Source organism: Toxotes jaculatrix, chromosome 2, assembly GCF_017976425.1.
Source record: "Toxotes jaculatrix isolate fToxJac2 chromosome 2, fToxJac2.pri, whole genome shotgun sequence".
Lineage (NCBI taxonomy): Eukaryota > Metazoa > Chordata > Actinopteri > Toxotidae > Toxotes > Toxotes jaculatrix.
Genome location: NC_054395.1, coordinates 21865923 through 21881417, shown reverse-complemented (window position 1 = coordinate 21881417; position 15495 = coordinate 21865923).

Here is a 15495-nt window from a genome sequence, read left to right as displayed (position 1 = left end):
TTGGGCTCCTGGTGGAGTTTCACAGGAGGCGAATGTGGAAAGCGGAGGGAAAAGGAATAAGAGGATACATGAAAATCAGTGAGAGAAAAAAGAAGTAGAGCTTTGATTTTTTTTTTCACTTTCATGCATTTGTTTTACAAATTGAATCTCAAATGTCATATGAAGTAAGGAAACTTTATTATTATTATTATTATTAAAGACTATTATTATTATTAAAGATACTAAAAAATATATAATCTCATTTTACTGTATGTGCCTTATACATTATGTGTACATGTAAAAATGGCCATGACTAATAAATTCCTTTCATGTTGCTTGCTACTATAGTTAAGATACTCCAGTCTTTGGTGTAGGAAACATATTTCACTGTTTTATGTGTTCAGTACCACTAAGCTGTGCTCCCTCTTATACTGATTATACTGTGTCACAGATTGTAATTCATTCATCTAAAGATTTTCCTCACTCATGCCTCACTTCCTCTCAAGGGTCTGTGCAGTTCTTCAGCAGGTTATTGTAGAAGACATACAATACAGCTGCAGAAAAGGTTTAGCATTTCAACTTAGATACGAAGTGTTCTTTTCAAATGATAAATCAGGACCTTTTCCCTGACAGGCTGACTGTATTAACACTCATATTACTTCAGAGAGAATGCTTTAAATTACAATAATTAAAAAAAAAAAAAAATTATACCAGTGGCTGGACTATCAGTGGTGGACTTTGATGATCCTAACTTTTCCTCCAGCAACCCTATGAGTTGGTGGTTCAGAGTGAAATATATTGATAACCACTGGATGCATAGTCATAAAATTTGCTGTAGATATTCATGGACATCACAGGATGAATCCTAACAACCTTTGCTATCCTGACTTTTCATCTAGTTGCCACCATGAGGTTGACATTTTTGTATTTAACTGAAATATATCAGCATCCCCTGGATGGATTGCAATTTCAATTGGAACAGACATTCATGGTCCCTAGAGGATTCATTTCTATAACATTGATCCATCAGCTAGTGCTATCATGAGGTCAAATTTTAATTTAAATCTAAATTTGGTTCCGGACCAAATAATTGCAGAAGTAAAAACATTCCAATCAGCCTCTGCTGTGCTTTGTGTTCTCTGCTAATTAGCAAAGGTTAGCGTGCTAATGTGCTAAACTGAGATAGTGAATATGTATATTGTGTCAGTAAACAGCTTATCCATGTTTCTTATCACAGTCTGAAATCTGAGCAGATGTGCCTTTGATTTGAGTGGATAAGAAATACGTAAGCAAAACAAATGACATGATGATAAAGGATACAATTTTAGAGGAAGTACCAAATGGTCATTTTTGTTTTACTGCTTATAGCATGAATAAATATACAACAGAAGGGTTAGGCTGATGCAGACAGAAAATGAGCTTGCTGCCCCCTTTTGGCCAAAACATACAAATGTACCAAGGATGAATACCAGTCTGATTTTGGAGCATTCCACAGAGACATTGATAAAAAGCTCATAAGCTTTTATATATCTTTCAATATAGATATGGATAACTTTCAATTTGTAATGTCAGGAATATCAAAGAAAATCAGGAAATGTCCCAGACTTGTAAGGAGCAGACATTCTACAATCCCTCCAATCCCTTAAGACTTTAAAAGAGTATCCACTCCATTATCCAATTTTAATTTCACTTTTAATTGATATGTATATATGTGGAAAAAATATGGAAAGCACTCAGTATGGTAACTGTCCACACTTAAGAAAAATCTGGAGGACAGATCTTAATTCAAACATAAATGAGGACTTAGGGAGAAACATAGTGGCTGATTCCAGGTGGATAGTTGGCGGTGAATAGTTTTGGTTACACTAAAAGAAATCATACACCAGTGACACCTAAAAACAAAATGGGACTAATAGTTGACAATTTCTGTTGGAGGTGTAGAGAGGAAGCAGGCACCGTTCCTCATTTAATACAGGATTGTTCTTTTGTTTCTCCTTCTTGGAAACCAGTTGTCAGAAGCATTGGAGAGTGGTTGCATAAACCGCTGCAAGAATTTCGCCATCTGTGCTTATTAGGAGACAGGTCTGTCCTCCCACCAGGTATATCCAAACAAAAGTTTGAAGTTAAGAAAAGTTTTTTTTTAACTTCATAAAAAAAAAAAAACACTTGAATTGCAATAACCCCACCCCCCATCCTTTTCTCCCAATACCTCCTTTGAGTGATGCCCTGATGCTCTCTGACTCCAGCTCCCTTTTTTCTGTTTGTTGCCCTCAAACCAGAAAGAGTATTCATGCACTGTAAATAAAAAAAAAATAATAAAAATGAATACAAAAAAATAGTTTAATCTAATTTCTCATTAGGCTGTCCAAGATTGTAACTGACCTTCAAATTACTATTGCCATGCTGTAAATTGCTTTAATTTATAAATTAAAATGTTCAATCATAATAATTAAGGAATGAAATCAGACATATGAGAAGTATGAATCACCAGAGGAACAGTGAATGAAAACGAAATCACTCTCCTATCATGTGAAGGTTCAGTGGTGACACAGATTTAGTAGATAGGCAGAGTTTGGAGCATTTGTGTTTCACTCTGCTACAAAAGCTCTTAATGAATGGGTCAGAGTTGCTCATTCAACAGGAAGTGCAGTGCTAAGCAGCAAAGCAAAAGCAAAAGTTCACATGAAAAACATCCTGTGGAACAGAGAAAATAGCCTGAGCTTTTTTTTCTCACAACAATGTGAGTAAGCTGTGTCGTAGATAGGTGTAATGATGTTTACCATATGATCCGATCAGATCCTGTGCTCCCATTAGCCACAGCACTCAAACAAATGTTACAAGTGGTCACAGACAAATAGAAACATGCTTAAATATAACATACACTACACACAAAAACACACAAACCACATGCTGTTTTTCCTTCTACCACAGAAGAGCAGAGGATAATGGGAAAGATTAGTGTGAGCGGCTGATGCCTGGTGACCCTTTCTCTGAGAGCACGGCAGACGAGGATGCTGGCTCTCAGTGGCCCTCGCCAATTAGAACATCCATTTTAGCAGGCGGGGCCTAATGAAGAGTCCAGAACATGGGAGTTGAGGCAGGCAGGCAGAGATCGATCCCCAGCCTGGTGAGGGCACAGCTGGGGGGACAGCATGGGAAAGCCTGGGGACTGAGGGACCACATCTTCTTCTTCTATCATACACAGGTCACACTTAAGAGATATGGCTTTTCTTTTCATCTGTGTATTGTGCTGGTCTGTGTTTGACCTCACAACATCATTATACTTACTCCCTTTCACAAATTGCCCTCCCTCTTGATCTGCAAACTTCTATTGCCGATGTGCGTCAATGGTGGAAAACAGAGGAGGATGCTGGTGTGTCTTGCTATCAGTCCCTCGTGCCTCCAGCATTGTTATGTCAAACTAAGCTTCAGGGAAAGTGAGCTTTTGAAGCTGCATGTTTTTTAGAATAATCCTGTCAGAGAAGTAATTGTTCATCCAGCGTGGGAGTTGCTACTGCTTCTTTCAGTGTGAAATTTAATGAGCTCTATTCTATGAATGACAGGTTGTCCATAAGATTTTAGTATTAGTTTTAAGCATATACCGTAGGTACAGAAGAGGTTTTGTATTGAGGGGGAAACTTAAAGAATAAAGCTGGAGTTATTTTATCAGCAGCGTGACTCTGAGAATGGAAATGGCCATATCTGTTGAAATTAAGATGTGGTGCAGGCAGTCATGTTCCCCAGAGGATGTAGCTTGCTGAGGATGACATTTTTTGTTCTGAATGTGTCTTTCTGTCTCTTGCTGTGAAATTTGGCACAGACATTCATGTCCCCCTTAAGATGCTTTGTAATAAATTTGGTGACAAATTTTCATCTAGTACTATTGTTAGGTTAGAATTTTAACTTGTCTAACACTTTGGTTTGAGACCATATTCTTGCAAAACTAACAACATTCCCATCAGCCTCAGCTCTAGTTTGTGTTCTGTGTATATAAAAATCTTAGTGTACAGTAGCCATATTCATTGCAAATTTGTTGCAAAACAAAACATGTCCAAATGCAAAAACCAAATGCAACATTATGGCTTTTTATCTGTTTTTTAACTGTTTTGAATGACGAAGTTTTAAAACTACTTGTTAGTAGGAAAACTCATTTTTGGTTTTGTTGATTTAATGGGATTTGTTGACAATAACTAAAAGTTCAAATAACGCCAGTCTCATCCACTGAATGTCCGTAAGCTCCTGGGTACCATGTTGGGTCAAATAAAAAACAAGTAATTACAGCCTTTCTGAGCACAGTTTTCACTCTTTATAAAGATAAACACACACTCATTCTATATTCTGAGCGTGCCCACTGCTGCTCAGTCTTTGATAAGGTCAGGACCCCTCTGCCTCCTCCTTAGTGTTTCTGCATGTCCAAAGTGATCAGCATGCTAATTGGACTACGGTAAGTGCCATTTCTAGTTGGATTAGCATTCAGAGGGAAGGGCTAGCCAGCAGGACTGACAGCTGTTGTGGCTAATGCTAACACCAGAGAAGACATTCTAAATATTTCTGCCATATACCATCAGGTCTACGACCTGGAGCACAGCTGTCCATAATGGCCACTGACAGACCCATTTCACCAGCTATTTAATGCTGCGGCTTGATTATTGCCAAAATTACCTCCAGACACACCTGTCACCGGTGGTCAAGTATGGAGACTATTCAGACTGATTCTAAATCATTTTTTAACAGCTAATAGCTTTGCCAGGGTCAACATGGGTCCACGATTCTGATCAACTTTGGTGATCCTATGATTTTTACTCCGGTGCCACCTGCAAAATGTAACATTTTCAGCAAAGTGTACTGACAGCTATTGAATGGATTGTCACTAAATTTGGTATAGACATCCACGAGTCCCACACAATGTATTATAATGACTTTGTTTGTCCCTTGACTTTTCCTCTAAAGCCACCATGAAGTTGACATTGGTGGTTTGAGCAATATGTCTCCACGATTGTTGGATGGATTGCTAAACATGATTTAAAAAAAACCTTAGTACATCCTCAAAGAGCTGCTACAGTGTGGATGTCTCTTGTTTGTCAAAAACTCCCTTGGTTGCACAACTTACTCCCTGCTTTACATGATCATCTTTATATATCTGCATTTGTAGAAATTTCTTCCTATGTTTTGGGGGGGAAAAAATCTTTAACACAATGCTTAATTAAAATTTTATTGATCACAACTTAAATAGAAGACGAATTCTCTGCAGTGTTGCCTCAGAGACAACTGAGGCATCAGTCAAGTCAAATCAATTTTATTTATATAGTTCCAAATCATAAAAGAAGTCATTTCTTGGCACTTCAAATAGAGCCGGTCTAGACCGTACTCTTTACAACATAATATCAGGAGCTTTTTCTAAATGATCAATTTCAATTTGAGGCCCTAAATAAAGGGTAGATGTAAAGTCACTGGCAGTCATGGAATTGAAGAAAAGAAGCTGGTGAGATATTTTGAGAAGTACTGTGAGGGTAAGATCTAATTGCTTTTCTTTGAACCTGATTTACAGCCACGCGGTCTTATGGGGGTGTCCTCATTATCAGGGAGTAGTGGTGGGCTGTGATACAAATACTTCACAATTTAGTGTGAGTCATGGTATACGAGTTATATCACGCCTCAAGTTATATAAGAGGGATTTCACTGAATGAACCCCCTGTAGTCCTCTAAAGAATCTTTGACTGCACGAGATAAACAATAAATTAAACAAAACAGTCACCCTTAACACAGGCTAACATATGAATGTGGAAATTACAAGATGCATTTTTTTTTTTCTTGAAAAGCCACCGGAAAGAAAATCAGCATCAGTTTTTTTTCTCAGGATGATGTATAATGTTCACTTGTTTTTTTCTTATGACAAAAACATGTTCATTGTTGTTAATATTGTTAGTATCACATAGCTACTGCCCAACTGGTTTTAACCGAGTTTTAACCCCTAAGTGCAAAACAAATACAAGAATTGCTGGTGTGGGTTACAATGAGCAGTGGTGTGTCTTATTGATCTGAGATAATGTAATGAGAGAGACTGTTGAAGAACAGAAGGAATCCATATGGCATCGGACCAATATAACGACAGTGCAAATGGATGATTCAAAGATGAGCCAAATCCTAATTGTTGCCAAGGTACCGTCACTACATTGGATTAAGTGCCAAATTCTACTTGTGTGGATTATTTAATCAATGGAGAGAACTTAAGAAATGTGCAGGAAAAATCAACAGACTGATAAATGGATATACTGTATAAGACTACAACCATTTGTCATCTGTCTGGTGACAGACAGACATAAAGTAAAATTTAACTCCTAGTTTTAATGAAGGTTGAGCATTGGTAGCAACAGCTAAAGCTGAAACCTCACCTTCTAATTTGACACACACAAACACAAGGGCAGTATGAGTTCCTCATTACCAGACATCAAACCAAAGATCAGACTGGAATCATACACTAAACTGTATTCAGGGAAACTGTCACTTAACTATGTGGGTGTAATCTGAAAGCCTGCTTCAAGGATTAAGTTGTTAGATAGTTATTCCAAGGATCTAAACTGTCATAAATTTGCAGAAATGTTTAACACTCTTTTATGCCTGTTGGAATAACCTGATTTTATTTACTGTCTCATGTGTTTATAGTTCATAGTTTAAGTCAGTAATTGCGGAGAGAGAGAGAGCGAGAGAGAGAGAGAGAGAGAGAGAGAGAGAGAGAGAGAGAGAGAGAGAGAGAGAGAGAGAGAGAGAGAAAGAGAGAGAAAGAGAGCCAGATTGGTATTGTTCTTCATATCTAAACCTCGGCATGAACACAAATGGTTTTTTTTTCCAAAATGTCAAACTATTCCCTTAAAAATGGATAAGCTTGCCAGAAGGAAAAAAAAACAAATTACTCTGAAGTCATCCTCTTTTACTTCTTAAGAATTTCAACTTTGTTATTTTTCATTGTTCTGTTTTCATATTCCAAAAACAGCAGGTGCACAGTATCAGTAACTAACACTAAGCTAGTGTGAACTTGTTAGTAATTTAGCAGACTTAAATGATCCACTGATATAACTGAGTGTAAATGTAAATCAAACACTGAAAAATGAGCAGGAAGGAGGATAATACCTGCTCTGCGCCCCTTTTACAGTTTTCGATGATTGCCCAGGCGACAGGCCGACTTACCTAATGTGCTTCAGTCTGTGTCAGTGACACCCCAAGATCTCCCACTCTCTTTATGTTGTGCTAATAGGACATGCCGCTTTGGGTTTCAGCCACATTCTGGCTTATTAAAGTTCTCGGCTGAATTCTTACAAGTCCTTTCAGGACATAACGGTGAGAGCAATTAAAGTGTGTTGGAGAAGAAGGCTTTTCTAAGGTCATCCCAACAGTGTCTTAGCACCTTTATTCCTATATTAACCATGAGGATTACCACAACTACCACTACTACTACTACTTGTACTCTTTCTGCCACTACTGCTATGCTACTACTTAAATCTGTGTGCATGAACAAAAAGATGCAAATTTGTCTGCAAAGTATTATAAAATGTACACTTTACTATACACTAATAGGCTGTAGATTGCTTGTATATGTTCATTCTCAGTTTCAAAAGGAGAGGCTTCACAGGCAGTGAATATCCTCTCTAGGAATCAAATTTGTTCAGATTTTTTCAGATCATTTATTCAAAGCCAAAACTGCACAGTGGGGTGATATTAGAGCTCACTGGCTTTGTCTTTACATGCAGATCTTAACCAGAGACTATAAAACTGAGCATTTCTTGCATACAAACAAGCACCCAAAGAGGCACACCATAGCAAATACATGCACGTGTGTCTGTACAAACAAACGATTTACTAGCGCACATGTGACAGCTCTGACCTTCCCAATGACAGCAGCCAAGCAACTGCTCCATTCAGTGCCTTGCTACTTGGTCAATTAAAGGGAAAGAGAGTAGGCGGCTCCGCCAGTGAGCATTTGTGTACTTTGTATGTTGTAGTGAGTGTCTTTGTAGGTTTAATGACACGCAGATCTATAGCACCTCTCTACTGAACACACCTTATCTTCTTGGTCTTACCTTCAGTATCCCTGGAAGCAAATCCTAGCAGAGCTGCCTGGTGCAGGTGGTTTTCAGTTTGCTCTTGTCATCTCAGGATTCACATAAAAGAGGAGAGATTTGAATCAAGAAGACACCCAGGGGCAACGTTCACTAAGGAGAGGCACTTTTACCAAACCTACTTTCAAACTCATACAGTCATGAGACTGAAAAGGCAGAACTGAGCTCATTGTTAGTGTTAGTTTACCTTATAAGACAACTTCAGGAGCAGAGGAACATCAGTCTGGATCCATCCATCACCACAGTGCAGAGTTGGCACTCTTCTACAGGCCCCAGCTCCCGTCCTTTCTTGGCTTAGCTCCATCTTTGAACGGTAGCTGGATGGATGTTGAATTAAAGAGTAGTTTCCTATACTAGCTGCCTTCCCTCAATCATCCTCTAGATGCTCCATCATTCCTAGTGCAGATAACCCTCATTAGGGCGTTAAGGAACTACTTTATATGCAATTTTATACACAGAGACACCAGATAAATCTGAGGGGTTGTGAGATGATTAATGGGAGAAGAAAGGAAAAAAAAAGGTTCTGAGGCATAAATCTGTTTCCATTTTTTTGACTTTTTCTCTAATCCATCATTTTTGTGAGATATTGGATCATTTAAGTGTTTATATGAATTACATCAAGTGAGAAGTTTAGAGGGCAGAATCATTATTTGGTGGAGATGTTAACAAGTAATAGACATCAGATATGTGACCCCGACTACAGACCACTTTTTGTAAGATGTCGGCAGTGTTTCAAACTTTGGTTAAAAGACAGGAAAGAAAACACTTAGCAAGTAAGCAATGAATTCAGTATTTACACATTCCGTCTTACAAATCAAATCAGCATTAGATCAGTTGATTAAAGTTCAGCTTTGAGATTTGCCTTTGACACAAAATTGTGATAACATATTTTGGAAGTAATTGTAGTGAGTACATTTCAGGTAGTTCAGGTAATTGGAGTCTCTCTCTTTCTCTCAACCTGCCTCACACACACACACACACACACACACACAATGTTGTGCAACAAAATGAGCAATCTTGTTATCATTTGCCTGTTCTATTCATTTATTCATGAATTGGCTCCTTAAGGGAGCTATGGGACGACCATCAGCACAAAGATGAATCCTGTAATACAGAAAACCCTGCTGAGACCAGTGGACAAATGGAGAGACGGGGGAGACGAGGAGGACAGACAGCAGGTAATATTACTGAGGGCCATTTCTAGTTATATAAGACTCAGCAAGTGGGGAAGAGTTAGATGGAGGAGGTGGGATGGGATGTGCAGAAAGGAGTTTAAAGTGACAGGCTTACGGTTACATGTGAAGCACACAGTTTGGGAGGAGTTGGGTTGGAGCCAGATATTACTCACAAGAGTCACTTTTGAATGATGTCAGACAGATGTGTGCATCTGGAGAGGATAGCACTGTCATCTGTAACCAGCTAACAGGACTTTATTTCTTTGATAAAGTCTCTCGGTTTGTGGATCTCATCCTCTTCCCAAATTGTCCACACAATTAAGAACATCCTTGCACATTCCTGCTTGTTGCGTTTTCTTATATTCCTCTGTACATGTTGCTGCTCTATGTGCTGAATTTTAAAGTAAGCACATCATAATGTACTGTGCTATATAAATAAAGTTGCCTTGCCTTGAAACCAAACAATACCACGGAAGGCAGACAATGTACATACCTAACAAAGCTGGAAATGAATATGGATAAATGTGAAATAAAGTTAAAGAAGGTAGCGCAGGAGGGGAAGAAGGAAAAGAAAAGCAGTGATAAAGAAGCAGACAGGCGGGAGAGAGACAGGGATTGTTTGTGTGGAGGAGAAAGAAGGTGTGACTCCCCTCTCACTCCGCTGATTACAGATGGAGAGGACTCTGTGGAGTTCTGCTGCAAGTTCCCGCTGCCTCAGTGTTGAGTGTGCCTAATGCTCTCTCCTCTCTATTACAGCCCACAGCACTGCAGCTATCACACACAGACAGAGAAACAGAAGGAGAGAGAGAGAGAGAGAGAGAGAGAGAGAGAGAGAGAGAGAGAGAGAGAGAGAGAGAGAGAGAACAACAACCCTTTGCTATCTTTATCTTTTTAATTCTCTCCTGTAGATGTCATACTGTTGCCTCCAAACAATACGAGATCCTGCTTGGCCTTTCTCTTTCCCTCTGCTGTTAATGTAAAGTGATATGTGGGTGGCAACTGCTGTCAAGAAACCTTGTTAATTATTAGTTACATGTAAGCCTACCTTACACAAACGCTAACAGTGAAGACCCTTAATTATTGCTCATGTATTATACAGGGAAACCTTCTTCAAGCACAGTAGCAGAGGCTGAGATTGAGATCACAGAACCAGCTCTGTGTCGTTTACATAGATGATACTAATGATCACAAATTCTTGGGTGATAAATTCTGTGTGCTTGTGTGCAAATGTTACATCTCTGCTTCAAAACACAGTTTGCTCCTATAGCCTGTATAAGACCAAAGAGCAGAAAGTTAATTAAATGCAGATTTCCTTCCCCAGCAAAGACTGCATATAGGAGCAGCAGCACACCGACTTTGTTGCAGACACATACATACATGATTGAGATACGTCATTATCACATCATTTAAGATGATGTAAATGCTTGGGATTTTGATTTGATTCCCTGGTAGTAAAACTCAGAATCACAAACACATCCATACAGTCTTAAACAAAACCTTAAAACCTTCAAGAGAACAAAAAATGTTCTCTAGTTGATAATAACTGAATTAATAATTTGACGCAGACTTTAAAAAGCTACAGGACAGTGGATTGAAATACAAGATAAGATGAGTGCTTTGCATCAGTGCTTTCAAATATCTATTAAGGGAATCTATCTCAAACATTTCAGGGAGGCACACAATCAAGATCTCTTTTATCCCGTCCGTGTTTCTCATGGCAAGCACCTGAAGCCGTATCTGTGCTGAGGCCAGCTGAACACATGCACATGTGCTCATATAAAAACACTCAGTTACACCTGCACCTGCTGTGAGATCTGTGAACAGACCTGCCTGTGTGTGTTTGCTCAAGCCTGCCTCATATGTCCCTGACACCCTCCCCTGCAGCCATGAAATGCACCAGTTAAAGTATATGCAACTCTCAGGCTTTATGTGACAAACTCACAGAGAATTATGATACATGAAATCACACATCACTAGGAGGATAAAACACTTTTTTTTTGATGGATTGGTCTCACAATTTGGTATTATTCCTATTTTGGATGTGTTGAGGGTATTGATCGTGTACGTACTGTACTTTTAGAAGTTAAGGGTGTCTTTAGAGAACCCATTTGGGGCTGGTGAGTCACCCTGACTGTCAGCCTTGCTGTTTCTCAGCTCTGTCGGTGTGGCAGCAGGCAGGCATTTGGTTGGCAGGGTGGCAGGACAGCAAGACAGTGACAGGGGTGTCTGGCAGGGAGCAGAGACAGGAGGAGGCTTGAGACTGGTCACACAACAGCATGAAATCTAGACCTTTCCTCTATGTTAGTCCAGTAAACAAGAGAGGCTACGGTGCTGATTGTATTTCAGGGGCATGAAAGGGGAAGATAGCGACGTTAAAACATACATTTTCTTAAATGGTCATGTAATTAAGTCTGACAAAAGTGACTAAAAGTGAGTCAAGTATAAAGTAGAATAGGTTCAGTTTCTGTTTGAGTGATTTCTCCATCTCACCCATTCACTGAAACCAATTACAGTAAAACAAACCTCTGAGCATTTTTTGAAAGCTATCATCTCAATTCAGTACTCCAATGGCTCTTAACAAAAATCCATCAAAGTTTTGATGGCAGACAGAGAATCAATCTCAGTGTGCGTGAGTGGAGCGTGGCCTTGTCGAAAGACTGGAAGTCTTCTTTGAGCACTGAACCTGATCACAAAGCCTAAGTGTGAAAGCTAAGTCACATGAACTGTAAAGAAGCAACTGTCCTGCCCTGTGAGTCAAAGGCCTCTTTCATCTCAATACAGCAAACTGGCTGATATAAACAACAAAAAAAACTGAGTTACCTACGTTTCGGAAGCATCAGGAAAAATGATGAAGGAGGCACAACGTGGCAGGAATACTAAAGAAGGTCGTTTTGACAGAATCAGGATTTATTTTTAACATGACATTTGAACTTTTTTCCACACGGGAATAACTGCATCTCGCATTGATGGGGAATAGGTCAGCTGGAAGTAAACAAGACGCCGTGGACATAATTCATTTTGAGCATCATTTTGAGCCAACATTTTGGTTCATGTGTTATTTAGAATCTGCACTGTGAAAAATAAAATCTCATTAATAGCACCAGTCTCATGAAACGGTATGTGTGTGGGAAGGCTATTTGAGCAAGGCTGTGGATAACTGCGTACATTGCTGCAGTAGTAAACAGTACGAACACATCTTATGGACAAAAAAAAAAAAAAAAAAAGCCTACACCACAATCACTGTGCCATTATGTTTTCTAAAGTGGCCTCTTTTTTTACTGAAATCAGCTTACTTTCTAAGCAGCTCAATGGTGTTTCAACAGTGACAAAGGCCCTAAGTAAAGTGATTGTGATTCAGTTGAGATCCCATCTGTCCCACCTTTGTCAGCCTTCCTTCTCTTAACTTCCTGTTACTAAAGACAACATACCCATCTCATTCAACCATACAAAGACTCTGAATTAATCAGTGTTCATTATGAGCAGCCATCTTCAAATAATGTTGTTTCAGACATTCAAGTGCTATGTAGAGTCCTGAATATGATGATGCTATTGTTCTGCTTAGTTAAACTTCTAAGAGCAAGAGGCAGCAAGCAGCTTATACTTGACGGATAAGGATGGCCATAATCTGTTTTATTGTAGTCAACGAATCCCATGGAAAGACCAAAAACCAGCAATGAATTGATCCTTCTAAGAACGGCCTGTGTAGCCAAAGCCTGATAGGTTATTGCCCTGTGGCTTTTACTGCCATTTACTTCCATGTCCAAAAACTATTAAAAACTCACCAGTGAGCCACTGTGTAGCACTGGGTGACATGTTCCTTCATTAAAATGAACAAGGGTGTACGAGTCAATCCCTAACACGGCCCTGCTGCTGTAACTGTAGAGCTCCAGATGTGTATTCGCTGCACATGAAATTACAAAACCCTTCCATAGCACCAGTAGCAGAAAAAATACTTGACCTACTAAATCTTGTCTGATAGCCTTTATTCAGCTGCTGTTTCTCTGTTCGCCAAGGAAATATTCTCACCCACAACCCTCTATAAAATCAAACTTCTTTTCACATTTTGGTTTCTGTATGGATTAACCAAATGAGATATAATGTGTTACCTAGTGAACTAGGTTTACTAGCTGCTGGCTTCATATTTGAAAGAGAGATCTGAGGCTGTACTTAAGCACAGCAATGTGGCACGAGATGAAAAGTCAGGGGGTCACCAAAGTGATAGCAATTCATCCAATAGTTGTCAATAAATTTCACTCAAAACCACAAATGTCAACCTTAACATGGTGCTAGAGGAAAAGTCAGGAGATCAAGAAAGTCATAAAGATTTATCCACCATGTATAACTATACCAAATTCTAGCTATATCATCATCCAACTATATGTGTCGGCCATTTTTACATCTTTACTTTTCAGTAAATACATTTTTCCTCCATCCTCATAGTGAAGCAGCTAGGCAGGAAAACATCTTTGAATTTAAAACTTAAAGCTTCACTCAGAAGAGAATGGCTTGAGTTAAAGCAGTGTGGCACCTCTGATTAATGCTTGCCTGTCCTGTGTCTGACTTCTGAGGCTGTACAGCTCTGTCAGTATCTTACAAAGCTGTGACAAGAGTTCAATCATAGCAAAACATGATTGTCTGCCCCTTAGATCAACTCTTTGCAGTCTGACCTTTACAACCTCTCCAAACATTGCAGAGAGACAGTGTTTCTTCATCCACGCCTGCGGACGATTAGGTTGGCAGAACAGACGACCCTGTCAGTGCTGCTCTTTACTGTAAACAACGGCTGTGTTGTCATCCCGGGAGACCACAGACTTGTCTGATGTCGGAGTGATACAATACCGTCCAAATTCAGATGGAATGACAATAGCTGCAGGAAATGGCAGCGAGCCTCAACTGAACACAACCTCATTAGCAAAGATGAAGATGGAGAACAATAGTTGTGACCTCACAGGCTGTGCTTTCACTTGACCCTAACACAATGAAAACAACGTTATTAGTACTGATTCAGGTGCAACCCTCTTGATAGTGACAGCAAATGAAGATGTGGAGTATTGTTTTCTGGCAACAGCCTCACCACAACTGACAGAGCAGACAGGACCTTCCCCTCTGCTGTCTCCTGGGAATAGGTCAATAGGGAGAATCACCACCTGCTGCGATAGTCATACATCTAAGAGGGGTTCCTCTGTGATTCGATCGACTGCCCAGGTGGTCTTTCCAAGCATGAGACACTCTGAAAAAGACAGAAGGATAATGCAAATTCTCCTCTATATATGTCTTTATAGATGCTAAAAAGTAAGATCTCTATTCTGGCCTGATTCAGATATACAGTTTTTTTTCATCAAGCATGGTAGAATTTTACATGTGACGTGTGACGTGACATGTGAGAAAGAGTAGGACTTATTATTCTAGTTGTGCGGAGGTTCATTTTCGCTATTTGGATTGGTTTCACATGGGTGCCTTTTCATGGCAGCCCCAGGGGTCTGACTCTCTGATAGTTTCTGTCAGTCTTCAGCTCACCAAGCCTGAGCCATCTTTGTCATGTATGCTTTAAACTGGGGATACATCTTCTACCTATTGCTGTTGAGGTGAGTGAAGGGGGTGGAAAAAGCTGTTGCTGATCTGACATCAGATCTCGAATCTATGTGTTGCTCATCAAGTCAGTCAATCGCACTGCCTGTCCCATTGATCACCGTGGCAGACATAAATAGCTGCTCACACTCTACTCTTCAAAGACACAATCAAGCAGGCCTTTAGCGTGACTCCCTGAAGTCCACCTTCTGATTGAAGGCTCAAAAAAACCCACAAAAACAGGTGAAAGATTTGTGAGGGCGTGTTTGTTTACTTGTTAGAAAGCTATGAGAACAGAGAACGAGGGGAAAAGAAGGACAAGAAAAAAATAGACCAACTTCTCGCTTAAATAAACTTCTTGCTCAATACCTGGTGTGATGTAAACAATCACCTTCGCCACAGCCTGTAAACTAACACGATAAGAACAGAGCAGGAATGAGACTAAAGGAGAGAAACATAAGCCCTGCCATGTAGAAGAGGTTTGCTTATTTCTCACATCCTATGGTTGCATTGCTCCTGTCACAAATAACCTGGGCGTCATCTTTTTGGTAAAGTCCAACTAAAGCCTCAAGTCAGTTGATACACATTACGTCTTGTCAAAGCAAGTTTTAAGTCAAGTTACAAATCTGGAATTGGGGTAGCCAGGGACCAGTGGCCTG